This window comes from Hylobates moloch, unplaced genomic scaffold (genome assembly GCF_009828535.3).
Source record: "Hylobates moloch isolate HMO894 unplaced genomic scaffold, HMol_V3 SCAFFOLD_7, whole genome shotgun sequence".
NCBI lineage: Eukaryota > Metazoa > Chordata > Mammalia > Primates > Hylobatidae > Hylobates > Hylobates moloch.
Window position 1 is genome coordinate 28,206,971 of NW_026652282.1, and position 15,828 is coordinate 28,222,798.

General features: G+C 39.7%; 1 protein-coding gene and 1 long non-coding RNA gene across 2 annotated transcripts in view; one reads left to right on the forward strand and one right to left on the reverse strand.

The window, feature by feature from the left end:
* Positions 1-2,635, forward strand: part of LOC131383868 (uncharacterized) — a 7,945-nt gene extending 5,310 nt beyond the window's left edge. The window contains exons 2-3 of the long non-coding RNA XR_009214265.1: positions 295-370; positions 2,571-2,635. This is a non-coding gene — a long non-coding RNA (uncharacterized LOC131383868). The remainder of the gene's footprint in view (positions 1-294; positions 371-2,570) is intronic.
* Positions 1-15,828, reverse strand: part of DMD (dystrophin) — a 2,251,240-nt gene that overhangs the window by 439,889 nt on the left and 1,795,523 nt on the right. The gene's annotated exons all lie outside the window — the stretch shown is intronic.

Below are 15,828 nucleotides of genomic sequence, written 5' to 3' on the forward strand. Positions count from 1 at the left end.
TGGGGACTGTTGTGGGGTGGGGGGAGGGCGGAGGGATAGCATTAGGAAACATACCTAAGGCTAAATGACGAGTTAATGGGTGCAGCATACCAACATGGCACATGTATACATATGTAACAAACCTGCACGTTGTGCACATGTACCCTAAAACTTAAAGTATAAAAAAAAAAAAAGAGGCCAATTCAGCAAGCTAGTTGAGCAGTGCTGCAGGGCCACTGTGAATAGAGGGCAGGGCACGAATAAGGTGGATGTGGTTGCTAATTGCTCTTGAAACCTTTCTCTGCTTCTTTTTAGGTACCTAGCTAGACTTCATTTTCCAGCCCCTCGGCTGTTACATGTGGCCACAGGGCAGAGTTCTAGCCAGTGGAAGGTAAGTCAAAGGACATGGGACGCCTCCGTGTGCAGTCCTCTAGCTCATTCCCCTTTGGGCTGGCTGAATATCTTCAGGAGGGCAACCTTGGCAATTGGCTATTGCAAATGGAAGACCCTTGCTGGCCTGTGTTTTTTTTAAATTTATTTTTTATTTTTATTATTATTTTTTTTAGATAGAGTCTCGCTCTGTCGCCAGGCTGGAGTGCAGTGGCATGATCTCGGCTCACTGCAACCTCCGCCTCCCGGCTTCAAGTGATTCTCCTGCCTGAGCCTCCCAAGTAGCTGGGATTACAGGTGCCTGCCACCACTCCTAGCTATTTTTTTGTATTTTTAGTAGAGATGGGGTTTCATCACGTTAGCCAGGATGGTCTCAAGCTCTGACCTCAGGTGATCCGCCCACCTTGGCCTCCCAAAGTGCTGGGATTACAGGCGTGAGCCACTGTGCCGGGCCTGGCCTGTATTCTTGAATAATTATGTGGGTTGTCACCCCTCCCTTCCCACACACACATCCTACACCAACTAACATGAATTCACCTTAGACTGTTTACATGAGAAAGAAATACATTTCTATTTTGTTTAAGTCATTTTAATAGTCCATTTGGTGGATGTTTAATATATTATAGCTGTTTTAGCCTATCTTAGCTATTATAGATATGAAAAGTATTTAAAGAGCTAAAAGCATTTTTATGAGGAAAAAAGACTTGATGACAGATAAGATATGAGAGTGATGAAGAAAGCTGTCACTAAATTCTTTGAGTAGCAGGGTCTCAAGTGTTATCTTGAGTGCAAATATAAACAGTGAACCAGTAAGTATTTTCTTTGTGAACTCGCCAAAGTAAATTTTCAGCTAGCAATGAACAACAGTAAGAAGTAGGAATTTGGTGAGGTTAAAGAAATCAGCCATCTTCCTCAATTTAGCAGAAAAGAGGTCAAGTTTCAAAAGACATTGGGAAGTGTGGGTGACCCTCAAGAATTTAGATAAGAAGAGGAAAATTGTCAGAGTCAATTGGTTAAGGTATTGATAAGATTCGAGTTATGCGGCCGGGTGCGGTGGCTCAGCACTTTGGGAGGCCAAAGTGGGCGGACCACGAGGTCAGGAGTTCCAGACCAGCCCGGCCAACATGGTGAAACCCCGTCTCTACTAAAGATACAAAAAATTTGCCGGGCGTGGTGGCGTGTGCCTGTAATCCCAGTTACTTGGGAGGCTGAGGCAGGAGAATCACTTGAACTTGGGAGGTGGAGGTTGTAGTGAGCCGAGATTGTGCCATTGCACTCCAGCCTGGGTTACAGGGTGAGACTCCGTCTCAAAAAAAAAAAAAAAAAAAAAAAGATTCAAGTTATGCTACTCCAAAATCCAAAATATGGCAGCTTGGTATTTGAGAAGACAGCAGAAGCAGGAAGGTCACTCTCACCTTCCCCTTTCCCCTTCTCCCCTGAAGCAGGTCATAAGGCTATCATACCAGAGGTGCCCTTTCTATACTGGAAGGAAAGGAAAATTTTTATCTCTGAAAACACAGGGACACAGGAGGTTCTGCAAAAACAGGCCTTCCTGTGGTCACCCCAGTTTATTACCATACCCTTTTGTCCAGTCATATTTCTGCATGACCATCTACTTTTCCTGAAATCAGAGCATAAAAATACACACTTTTCCCTGATTCTTTGGGTCATTTCTGAAGGCTCCTGTGTCATGTGAAACTTATATTAAATAAATTTGTATGCTTTTATGTTGTTGATTTGTCCTTCATCATAGGTGCCTCAGCCATGAACCTAGCGATGGGTGAGAAAAGAGATCTTTTCTCCCCTGTAAGAGTCAAGTAGATTCTAAAATTCGAAACAAGCGGGTTTTGGGTTCTCAGAAAACGGGGTTGACAAGAATGGTTCTGACATAGCCCAAACTGTGAAAACTGAATTATGATTCCAAGGCAATAGCATTTAATACTCATGCTTGTTGAATAGGCAAGGGCTTCCAGAAGGAAGATCAGAGCCTGGTCTTTTCATCTCTGGAAACCTAGATGTGGTTTACTCTTAAAATGAAAAAGGGCAAAGTCTTCCTGGGGCTCTAAGGACTCTCCCTGTGTTGAATAGAAAAAGGGATAAACCTTCAACTGGGTTTGTAAAATATGGTTGTTCCATGGAATCAAATTCAAGACCAAGGTCAAAAGTGATGGTCACATCTTGCTTTCTCTGACTCCACCCAGGATCAGAACCAGAGCCTTCAGCTGGCAGCCCATTCCTTCTGCTGCTGAAACCAATCCTAACCAGCCAGGCAATTCAGCAGAAGCTCACTCAGAGACAGCATGGAAGAGGCGTGAGATGAATATCGCTGCTGCCATTCTGTTAACCGGTGTGAGCTCTAGACTTCATCATGATTACTATATTTCCTTCTGCCTTCTGGGATTCCTTCTGACACTTGTTTCAGTTTAAGAACCATGTTTCTTTCTCAAATCATTTTCCTTATGCTGTTTCTTCACAGGAATGATACACTTTTCTCATCATAATTTTTGAAAATATGTTGCAAAAAAATACTGTGTGCTATCTGCAGTAATTATTCTTTCCTTTGCCTTAAAAAGAAAGTATTCTAGGGAAAGGATGGAAAACACCACAGAAGTTGCGAGAATGGGCATTTGTGATATCTAACAAGGATTTGTCAGCCTTTGACTGCTCTGGACTTTACCAGCCACAGTTGCTGAAGACATGCAGGCTGAAAGATCACCCCTTACAGCTCTAAATCAATGAACTCCTTAAACCTGCCCCCAAATGTATCAGGAGCTGGACCCTCCACTAGCAGGCAGGGTCTGAGATTTCCTTGAGCACTCACTATGTGTGAGTTGCTGTCCTAAATAAGTCCAGTGTAGTAATTCACTTCATGCTAATAACAACCCTGTGAGGTCATTACTCTAATTTTCACTGTGGATACAAAGAAACTGAAGTATATAGAGGTGACTCAGCTAGAAAGTGGCAGTCAAGTTACAGGAAATTTATACCATTCTTTACAACTGCCTTTCCTGAAGTAATGGCTATGTATAATATTGTTAAGATTGGGTCAACAAAAATCAACCAGTCAAATACTAGAAGCCCAAGCCCTGCCAACAGATGGATTCCTGTATTAGATGATTTTCCTGAGTCTTCTAAGAACAAAAACAGCAATGGCAGCAGCATTATCCGCAAATATTTATGAGTACTTAATTGTGTTGTGCCACATACCATATTAAGTGGTTTCCATGTGTTACATCAATGTAATCCCAGTATCCAGTGGGCGTCAGCAGAGCTGCCTTGGGCTGCAACCTCTTTCATTAGCAACCAGCTTAGATCCCTTAGTCATTTTGGCTGGGCTACTCTGGTGGTGATTCATACCCCAGGGCCTTGCTTGAGCTGAAGCGAGAACGTGGCTTTGCACCCTGGAAACCTGCCTATATTTTGCCAGTTTTCTCTCCTTAAGGAACTGGACCCTAGCTGGTACCTAAGAATTGCTTCTTTCTAAATAAAGCCTACTATGGCCACACCACCTTCCCAAACTAAGGTGCTGACTGATGCTCTCCTCTCCTTCTACCAGATTCCAGCCTTTAGTTATTCATATTTTAGTCATTTCACTTAACTTTACAACTTCCTCTTGCCCACTGATTTTGGAATAGCTGGTTTCCTTTCTTGAAGACTTGACATACCAATTACCAGGGCAGCCCTCTAGCCTCCTGTCTCCAGCAGTTAGCTGCTACAGACATTATGCTTCTTGTCAGAGGCAATGTGGGTCATGCTTTACCTCTAAACAGAATAGCCTCCTATCTATGACATAGAATAGGAAATGCCTGCAGGCAGGGATCTGGTCTTATTAATCTTCGTATCTCTAACACTCTGTGCTTAGCACATAGACTATTCTTAATACGTGAATAAATGAAGGAATGAAGAATGAATGACGGCTATTGAAAGAGATCAATCTTCATTTTCCTTTCCCACTGTTAAAAATCAAAGAGATAACTCAAATTTCTAATTAGAATGAAACATACCAGTTCTAGCTGGTATTCTGACAGAAAAAATTATACTGCAGGTTATATTTTTACACTAAAATTTTCCATCACGTAACTGGAATTAATTTATTCCAAGATAGTAGAAATGTATTGGCGCAGTATGAAAGGAAGGGGATTTAAATAACATAATAAAAAGAAGAACATTACAATCTGTTTAACATAACCTAACCCTGGGAAGATTAATAGCTTTCAATTCATACAAAGACTGAAGTCTACAATTTGATATATACATGGTCTTATTAAAAATGAAAGCTGGTTATAATGAAATGCTAGCACCACGCTAAGATTGGCATGGTGTATGAAATAGACAAACTAACAGCGTGGCAATAGTTGGAGGTGGAATTTCATAGGATAACTTTTTAGTTCCAAAATGGTCAAGTCACACAATGGCTGGAGATATAATTAAGAATTCTGCTCTAAAAACAAATTCTGAAACAGAAGGTAATTAATATATCTTTGGGGAAAGCTGTATTTTTAATGAATCAGATATGACTGCAGAGAACGGCTCGATGTTGCCCTCTACTCTCTCAGTCTTGGTTAGCTAAAACCACCCCACACTAGGGACCTCCCAGTGCATGGGGTTAAATTTCACATTTGTGAGCAGTAAGCATGTGTTTGCTGGCACTCTTGCAGCATATTGAGCATGCTGTGGAAGGATCAGAGAATTTTTGGAATTGTGCACTAAATGTCTTTGTTCTATACACTTTTAAATAAATGACTCATTTTCAGACTTGGAGTTTTTCTTTAAATCTGTTGTTATAAAACCTTATTTTCTAAATGAAACCATACTCAAAAGTGGAATATATGAAAGAGATAAAAGATGAAAGTATTAAAGTGGGTTAGGGAACCTTAGAAAGAGCCCATTCAATCCCTCCTCCCGTCTCTCCCTTTGGCCTCTGAGGCACCTTGCAGAACTTTCTAGAATGACTTGAATGGTTTGCATGGTTTGAATTTGATTTGCATGGTCTGAAAGCCTCCAGATCTGGAGCAACACTCATACTTTTCAGTTGAGGTAACTGGGATTTAAGAAGTTCAGGGATTTTTGCAAAATCACACCGACAAGTAAATCGAGAGGGAAGGAACCAGATTATTTTCGTAACACCAGGTCTTGGTGCTTTTGACTTCAATTTCTCATTGCCCTGCCCCCTGGAACAGTGCCACTCAATGGTTCATAGGTCGCCAGCATGAGCGTCATCACCTGGGAGCTGGTTAGCAATGCAGAATCTCAGGCCTTGCCACAGACCTGCTAAATCAGAATCTCTGTGGTGGGACCCAGGCATCTGCATTTTCGCAAGCTTGCCAGGTCATTCTTAAGCACCCTCACCCTTGAACATCCTTCCCGCCTTTCCTTTTCTTCTGGTTATGATTCCTCAACTCCCAAGCTCAAAAGTAGGGAAAATGTTGTTATAAAGGAACATAAAAAAATTAGGAGAGGAATAGAGAGTGAAATTACTCCAGAGCCTTGATTCCCTCACCTCAGGTCCCACTGAAGTCATTCTGGAAATTATGTAGCTTTTTTTTTTTTTTTTTTTTTTTTTTTGTAGAGACGGGGTTTCACCATGTTGGCCAAGCTGGTCTCGAACTCCTGACCTCAAGTGATCTGCCCGCCTCAGCCTCCCAAAGTGCTGGGATCACAGGCTGGGCCACTGCGCCAGGCCTGGAAATTAAGTATCTTTGTTTAACGATGGCATTATGAAAAAGACTAATATGTTCTGCCACTCCTCTTCCCGGTTACTTTAGCTTTTTTTAAATGAGTAAACTAGAAAATCATTTTTTTTCAAACTAAATGTCTTCATGTTTATCATGTAACATTTGTTATGTAAACTCATTGTTTAAATAGAAGGACTAGGGAGTGCAACATTTGGCCACAGAAGAAAATATGCACACACACAAACATAACTGATTTTAAAAAAAAAAAAAAAACATGTATTACTTTAAAAATATGCCAGTTAAATGTTAAAACTTATGTATGAATGTGCTAAACAAAGAGACTAACACAAAATAATTTCTGGTAACATTTTTAGCATCATGAAGGCCCATAAAAATGAGGAGGGTATGGATTATTGAAATTGTGTGAAATGAGAAAACTACATAGAAACATTTCCGTGAATGCAAGGAGACAAAGAGAGCGAATAGTTAAGTACATTGGACCCCTCCGTATCTGCTCCTTTAAAAAATGTGTATTTCACTCATTTACATTTTATGTTAAATTATTATCTGACTCTTCTAAAAGTTTTTGGTGTAAATTAAAGATGATCTGAAGTATCAGAAAATCAGGACTGAGAACAACTACCCTGAAAAAAAAAAAGGATTATTTTAGAATGTGAAAGAATGGCCAAGGTGTATGCAAATTTATTTTTGCTTTGAATAGAAACCCTGAGTGCAATGTTTAAGAATATAAACCTATTCCCAACATGCAAAAATTCTATAGAATTCTTCAAATGAACCCTCCAAGTCAGTATTTTAACTCTGCTACTGTGTATGTGCTAGGTTTCCCAAATGGAATTCTCTATTTCCAGAACAATCTTTTCTAAAGCCACAAAAAACACAAATAGAATTCAAAGTTCTTATGCTTGATATACTTTATGCCTCCTTTCATAAAACACATCACCTAGTTTTCACGTTTCTCTGAATATCCTATGTTGTCACGAAAGATATATTTCTCCTAAGTGAAGCTAAAACGCATGATTTTAAGACAACCTAAATGAAAATTGCAAACACATTTATAAATTCATGCTTATGAAATTATGACTTGCAGCATAAGTTATTCTTGATATTTAAAAGAATCGTTTATGAGTTTTTGACATCATGAATCTTTGACAACAATATTATCTGTGATCAAGAGATGGTGTGGGCTTACACAGTATTTTCAACTAAAAGTTACGCTATTTGGTTTAACACAGAAACCACACCATAGGTTAAGTTTGAGATTATTTTGAAATATCTGAACTGCGCAGCAGGTAAAAACAAGTAATACAGCCCATTTATAGCTCATCAGTTTTTTGTTTTGAGTCATCTAGGCAATAACTCAAGGAAGGTGAGAAAGAGCATTTGCCATCCTCCAGGGTGGCAACTGAACCTCAGGAATCGCCTGGAGATAGAGCCAATTGATGCTCCACATCTCTCACCATGCTCTGCCATCAATTCTCCATTGCCATGGAATCCACGATGGAAATGTGCCACACTCAGGCCACTTTTCATTTCAGTTCTTTTATATATTACCCTCCCTTTTCATATTCTCCTTGGAACTGAATGAGTTACTGTCTCAAAGAATGGGGGCCCTGTACTAGGGAAGGGTGGGGTATAATGACAAGCAAGTTCATTTGTTTGGAATAAAATAGTCAGCAACAGAACAATAAACACAGAAGTCTGCTAGAACAGGCCTTCAGTTTATCAACACAAAGAGTTTTCTTCATGACTTCCCTGGACATCAGTTGCATTTAAATATAGAGTTGCTAATAATTTCCTTTCCTCTTTACTCGTTTAATTATGCGATCGGATATTAAAGCATTGGGTCAGGTATTTTGCCCAATTTTAGCTATTTTATTTGTATTTTAACTATTTCCAATTTTAACTGTTCTTGATTTATATCCAGTTTATTTCCAATTTATATTGGAAATCTTGGCCAGTAAATAATTTGAATATAGCATGGTTTAATATTATAAAGGTTATCTATACATACATAGTCTCTCTCTCCCATGTAACTATATCCACTAAAGTCCTAAAGTAACAATGCCTCTGCCTGCTTTGGTGACTCAGTCTGGGTTTCCCATAAAGCAGACTGAGGTGGTCCTAGGAAACACTGTAGGGAACAGGAAAGGAGGAGAGGAAGAGGAAGAAACAATCAAGAGTTCTTTATTGGGCTGGGCGCAGTGGCTCACGCCTGTAATCCCAGGACTTTGGGAGGCCAAGGCGGGCGGATCACTTGAGATCAGGAGTTCTAGACCAGCCTGGCCAAATGGTGAAACCCCATCTCTACTAAAAATATAAAAATTAGCTGGGTGTGGTGGCGCATGCTTGTAGTCCCAGCTACTCGGGAGGCTGAGGCAGGAGAATCACTTGAATTCGGGAGGTGGAGGTTGCAGTGAGCTGAGATTGTGCCACTGCACTCCAGCCTGGGCGCAGAGCGAGACTCCATCTTGAAAAAAAAAAAAAAAAAAGAGTTCTTTATTGAGTAGATTACTAATCTGGGGAACTGGGGCTCAATGCTGTTGGGGATGCTCTGAGGATCTTTGGAATATATCTCAAAATTATCTCAGTGAGGGGAGAGAAAGCTGAGATTTTTACCCATCTACTCTCGCTTATTGGTTGAGTCTTGCTCCTGTTAATACCCTGTCACTTTGGGCTTGGTCCATGTGCCCATCTACCAACTCAAAGCTAAGAGGATATGGAAAGGATACCTGCAGCATCTGTTCTACATGGTATTTGATATTACCCCCAATATGTGCCCACAAAACAGTATACAGGATCATGGACTCAAAATGACAGCAAAATAAACAGATGCACACACTCTACACAAAGGATTTGATTGGGTTTGCAAAGCTCCCTACATTTCTTTGCATATAAACTAGACTCATCCCTTAAATTTCAAAGTAAAATCTCGCCAACTGAGGGAAAGCTGTGGCACAGAAGTTCCTCAGAGTTTTAAAAGATGTGCTTTGGGTTTAATTCCAACCACATACATATAAAACCATGTCAGTTTCAAAGTCTAGGTCAGGGCTCTTAAAGCTAAAACAGCTAGTCTCAAATCTCAGAGCATTTTCATAAATGGATGATCTGTACTCACTTGCATTTGCAGGCAAAATTGTAAATGAGGAATTATAATATATACATTCAGAACAGAGAAGAAATTTCCCTAAAGTACCAAAAATGTTAACGTAAAGATTTGCCACTTAAGAACAAATGGAAAAAAAAAAAATCATTGGTGCCTAACTTTTGACACATAATCTAAGGTCTGAAGTCTTTTTGTGTTTCACAATATGAAGGTGTCCTGGACACAATATTTATACTATTCCTAGAAGACTGTAAATAGTATCTGAATGTGCACTGTGAGTTTCTCAGATTCAACCCCAGGAACAATTGCGCAAATGCTCTCCTGCATATAGAAACTGCTAGATCCTCTTTTCAGAGCTGCTGCTTTTTGTTTTTCTGGAGACAGGGTCTCACCTCTGTTGCCCAAGCTGGAGTGCAGTGGTGAGACCATGGCTCACTGCAGCTTCGACTTCCCAAGCTCAAGCAGTCCTCCCACCTCAGCCTCCTGAGTAGTTGGGATTACAGGTGTGTGCCACCACACCCAGCTAAGTTTTTTCTTTTTATTAGAGATGAAGTCCCACTAGATTGCTAGGGTTGGTCTTAATTTCCTGGGCTCAAGAGATCCTCCCGCCTCAGCCTCCCAAAGCACTGGGATTACAAGTGTGAACCACCACACACGGCCCAGAGCTGCTTCTTACCAGGCAGATAGAGGAATGGGAGGCAGCACGACCTTGGAGAAGGAGGAAATAGTCACTGTCTCCTTTTATTAGGGAGTGCAGGCTCCACCAAGCTACTGTTCTACCAGCACAGTGCCTGTTCCTCTGGGCTGCTCCTTCCAACCCCACTGCTGCCCTCAGCCTCATATTCAGAACATGTCAGCGGTGAAGATCAGAGCACATAATGAGCTTGTCTGGAACAAATTAAGATTCCGGGCTTTAAAGTCAAACAGACATGGGTTACATGGGTTTGAGTCTCATTTGGCTCCGTGATCTTCAGCAAATTTCTTATCTGTTTCCTTATCTGCAGAATGGAGATGATAATACTACCTTCCTCAAGGGACTGTAGTGATGTATATATAGTGCTGGGTATTTAGTACTGAAAATATGCTAGAGGTTGCTATTGGTAGTAGTAGTAGTGTGGAAAGAAGGAAGCAAGCTACTGCACAGGAGTCTCCTGAAAAATCTCAAAAAGGCTTGGGGAAATCCAGCAGAGAGAGCTTTCCCTTTCTTCAGAGTAGAGGTTTTTAAGTTGTGATTCAAGGGCCAGCAACATCCCCTGAGAACTTGTTAGAGATGCAAATTCTCAGGCCCCATCTCGGACCAACTGACACAGAAACTCTGGGGATGGGGCCCAGCCAGCGACATTTTCAAAAGGCATTCAGAAGATTGCGTTACAGGTCAACTTTTGAGAAGCACTGCTCTAGCGGAATAGCAGGAAGGGTAAATGCTAAGCTGGGCTTAGTTCATATGGAACGTCAACATTTCCTCTCTCATTAGTGGTCCCCTCCTGGGCAGATCTAGCACTTGAGGTTTTCATTTACATTTCTTACTTATATACCATGCAGTCTTGGGTAGGGCCTGTTAAAGATGGAAGTAGATAACTATTAGCTTGGTGCAAAAGTAATTGCGTTTTTTTTTTACCATTAAAAGCAATGGCAAAGACCACAATTACTTTTGCACCAACCTAACAGCTGTAAGGGATTATTTGTTCTCTGTCCAAAACCAAAAAGACTGACCAGAAAGACTTTTACAGGCCATTTTAAGTCCTTGTTTGTTTTAAATATGTACGTATAAAAATCAATATCTATGTCTATATGAGTACTTCAGTGTGTTAACAATCATCATATAATCACGCCCATGAGAGTATCATGTAATTGACATTGTACCATTATTATCATTATGCTGAAAAGGTGAGCAATAGCTACTCTTTAAATCTATTTAGAAATCATACATGATTGTGTGGTAAATTCTATGCATTAACATAAAGTCAGATTTCAAATCTTAAGGCTTGTAGAATAACATTTTCACAGCCATATGTTTAATAGCTGTAAAGAAAAGACAATGTTTTTTTATTGCTAAGAAATTTGATTACAGAGGACTCAAGTATTGTCCTTCATTTAGAATCTTAAACAATATCATTTACATATGTCCTTTTGATTTTCAGCGAATACATATTTACATAAAATGTAGTCATTTCTCCCACTTCTTCATTGTTGAAATTGCCTTCGCCAACAGCTATGCAGTGTCAAGATGGGATCAGAATGTGTGGGAGCAGATACTTTTTCAGTCATGCTTTGCTGACATATGCACTGTTCACAAATTACCACTGAAACAATATATGTGTCTAAGAAACATGTAGATCAGAGCTGGCTGTTAATTCTTATCTATGTGAGAAGAAGAGAATATGAAAGTAAGAAGAACTTGGTTTGTTGAGACTCAACTTTGGCTAAATTGGAATCATTAAAGATTAAAAAAATGATATCTGGGTTCCCCACAAAAGTCTGATATCATTGGCTTGGGGTACAGCTGGGGCATTTTTTTAAGCTTCCAAGATTATGCTAATGGTCATTAGCGTCATTTCCTTATAGGTCACCTCTAACCTAACCACTTCACAGTAGTTAAATCTGGCTATGATCTGTACTAGCTGGTAGCTGGTTGGGAGAATCACCAGTACTGGGTTTTTTGTACTTCTGCCCAGCCAGGCGTTGATCATATTTTACATTTGGATTTGCATAAAAGAAGCAGGCCAGGCAGTGGCCCTATGTTCCTTTCCCCACACAAGGTCATACATAAAATATGTTATTATTTTTCATTTTTCCCCCTCTGGCCTTTTCCCTGTAAGTATATGTTATCACTTTGATACGAATGAATCATTATTGAATATTCATTCACTCGCTCCATTCACTTACTTATTCATTAATGCTTTAATTAAATATTTATTATGTGGTAGGTATACGGAAGCACAAAAAAGTACAAAAAGACCTCACAAAGCTTAAGATCTAAAGAGGAATACAAATTCATGGGCAATTGAAATACCATATGGCAAAGGGTAAGACAAATGTACTGAAGTAGCACATCGAAGGTGCAGGAGATCCGGCTTGGGATGTTCAGGAATCTATTTATGAGGAGCTGTCTGAAAAGGGATTATTAACTGGCTAAGCAAAGGTGAGAGAGGAGAGACAGATTGTTCCTAGGAGAGGGAGCTATTTGATGGAGGGCCAGAAGCAAGAAACAAAGATATTTTATTTGATTGTAGAGTTCAGTAAAGAGGGATAAGGCTTGAGTGATCACACGGAGTGAGAGCATGAAGGGCCATGTAAGTAGTGGAATGCTAGTAAATGTCAAATAACTGGCTCTAGGGGATGGCGGTGGCGCTAATTGTAGCATTTGCCAATTTCTGTGGTGTAAGTGCTCTCACAATAGCTGATTTCAAGCAACTAACTTGATGTCATTGAATGAAGAACTCAGTGGAAAGAGATACACATAATTGGCTCTTGGAATGTGTTAATTAGAAGATAAGTAGTTAGCAAGCAGAGCATGTGTGTACTAAACATAGATAGTGAGGGATAGAAGGACCAAAAGATACCCAATATTCATGAGGCACCTGGGTACTAAATATTCATAATATGCTAAATACACATGAGACCAAATATACAAGAGGCACTAAATATTCAAGATCAAATAAATATACATGAGCACTTAATGTTCACGAGGTCTTACTTCAGGCATCCATAGGTGATACCTATTCTAGCACCGTAAGTCTTCTGCCTGAGAATTACATGGCTAGTCATCAGGCTATTTTGGCAAGTTACAGCTGTGGCCATGCATTCTTGTCTCTGTGTCTCTGATAAAGCACATACCACTGAATCAGGCACCACCCATTTTGGACTCCCTTGTTGGGAAGTCAACTTTGGTCCTTGTAAGCACACCATAATTGGGAAGGCTGATGCAATATAGAGACAGACAAGACATATAATGTTGTGTACTGCAGAATTCAAGTACTCTAATCTTCACAGCCTGCTTATACTCTATTCTAAGTGTGTTAACTTAGCACATATCTTTCCCATTTGCTTCTCACTGTGATTTTAATAAACTCTGTGATTCAAGTATTTTAATTTGGTCTATGAGCTTGTTTCATGATTTGGATAGGCTGCCTGGTAGTATACTTGAAGGCCATCATTGCATCTAAGTAATTCCACAGATGACAGAGGAAGTTTATCATAGGTGAAATTTTAAAAGCTTTATGATAGGTGAAGTTTAAAAAAATAATAATAATTGGCCGGGCACGGTGGCTTACGCCTGTAATCCCAGCACTTTGGGAGGCCGAGGTGGGTGGATCACGAGGTCAGGAGATCGAGACCATCCTGGCTAACAAGGAGAAACCCCGTCTCTACTAAAAATGCAGAAAATTAGCCGGGCATGGTGGCAGGCGCCTGTGGTCCCAGCTGCTCAGGAGGCTGAGGCAGGAGGATGGTGTGAACCCGGGAGGCAGAGCTTGCAGTGAGCCGAGATCACACCACTGCACTCTAGCCTGGGTAACAGAGTGAGACTCCGTCTCAAAAAAAAAGAAAAAAGAAAAAATAATAATAGTAATTTAAATTTTTCAAGGGGGAAAAACACCTCGGAGTTGATGAAGATCATTCGTTGAATTTGCTTAATCATTTGCTACATTTTAAAGAATGAACTTGATTTCCTGTGAAGTGAAAAAAGCAAAAAAAAAAAAAAAATCTTGAAATGGATTGACTTCTGAAATGATTTGTGAGGCCACATCCAGAAAGGAATTGAGGAAAAGCCTATAAATATATGATCAAAGAAATGTTGAATTAAAAAAACCGAGCATCATATTCTGATGACACTTGCTCATTTTCACACACTTGTTCCAAAAATATTAAAAAACACAAGAGATGAATCATTTGATGACATTTAAAACAATGCAAAAATAAATTTAGATCTAAAGTGTCATTGAAAGACCTAACTAATTGGATTAGAAAGTTAATATTTAAATAAATAATATTCAGAAACAGAGAGGATTATGCTCTGGCCTTTATTTCAATGTATGTTATCAATAAATGCCACTGTAAAATTAAATACGCAATTTGGAGAAATTTAATTTAAGTTTGTCAGGATTTATTTACTGCCCATTAGTTTAAAGGTATTCTGCTAGATACTGCAGGGGGCTACAAAGATGAAAAATACATTCTCAGGAGTTCACAGTCTAATTACAACGATGAAGAATGTTCTCCAAAGCTCTAAATACAATTTAGTACAAATAAAGTACAAATAAAAAGCTAAAGAGGTTTGAAGAAAGGAGAAACATAGCTGCTTGGAGGATCGGGAACAGCTCATGGCTGAGGAGCTGCGGGAGACAGTCCTTCAATAATTAGGGCATTGGCAGGCAAAGAGCACAGAGAAAGCCAAGAAGGCCAAGGCCATTATATGACACAGAACTTAGATGTGACCCTATAAAAGGCAAGACAGTGGCTCATGTGGCCTGTAAACTCTTTTGAATAAAGATGCCCCAAACTTCTATGGGTAATTACTATGCTAGAAGCAAATTGTCTCAGTATCCTCTCACCCCAAACATCATTATTAAATTGATCATTAGGCTTCCCAGGGCAACATTGGAAACAGAGTCATCTCCAGTTTGGGTATACAGACTTATGCACAACTGTCTGTTTTAACAAGGAATATGTTGTCGTGTGACTAATTTGCCCATTTGTCTCCCCAACTACACTCTAGGCTCTAGAGGCCAAAGGTTTTATCATTTTCATCCTTAAATCTAGCAATTAGTACACTGTTTAACATTTAGCAAGTGCTCAATTAATGCTTATTGAATGAACCAACAAATCTATCAAACAATAGCGCATCAAAATGTTTGCTCCAATCTGCTTATTAATAACTCAGTGTCTTGGTTGCCAAAGGAGAGGAAAGAGAAAGGGTAGAGTGTAGCAGAAGAGGGGGAAATAAGATTCTAACTAGCACAGTGAACACATTTGAGTTTCATATGTACACATAAAATCGGCATAGACATGATACTCACATACAAATACAGATTGGAAAAAAAAAACCCCACTGGGCTAAGAGGAGTGGAGTTGCCACCATTCCCTGCCATATATCCCCTCTACCTGGCCTTAGGTGACTTCTCCTCTCTTTCAAGGCTGCTTTAGACATTCCAGAATGAAAATATTGCAGAATTGGAATGAGATTGGCATACTGTTTGATTTACTCTCTTAGATAAAGCCTAAATAATTTTGCTTATAATAATGACAGAAAATACTGGAAGATAACAAAGTTTCATGTGAATTATCTAAGAAAGATAATACTGGGGTGGAATGAAGAGCTCCGAAGAGTGGCAATATATGAATAATACATATTATATGGAGAAAGCCTTTTATTTTTTGGTGAATACATGATTGAGTAGAATTTTACGTTGCTGGAAGGTAGAGTTTGTTCTTCTCTCTATGCATATCTATATGGAACTAGTCTCCACCTGAGAGCTTATGACCTCTTTCTCTCTCTTTGGTGTTGAATATGTGTGTATATGTGTGATACTGCAGTGCTTCTCAAGCTGCGATGTGCGTGCAGATCCCCTGGGGATTGTCTTACGATGCGGATTCTGATTCAACAGTTCTGAAGTGGGGCCTGGGATTTCAAAATTCAAAAAAACTCCCAAGAGATATCAA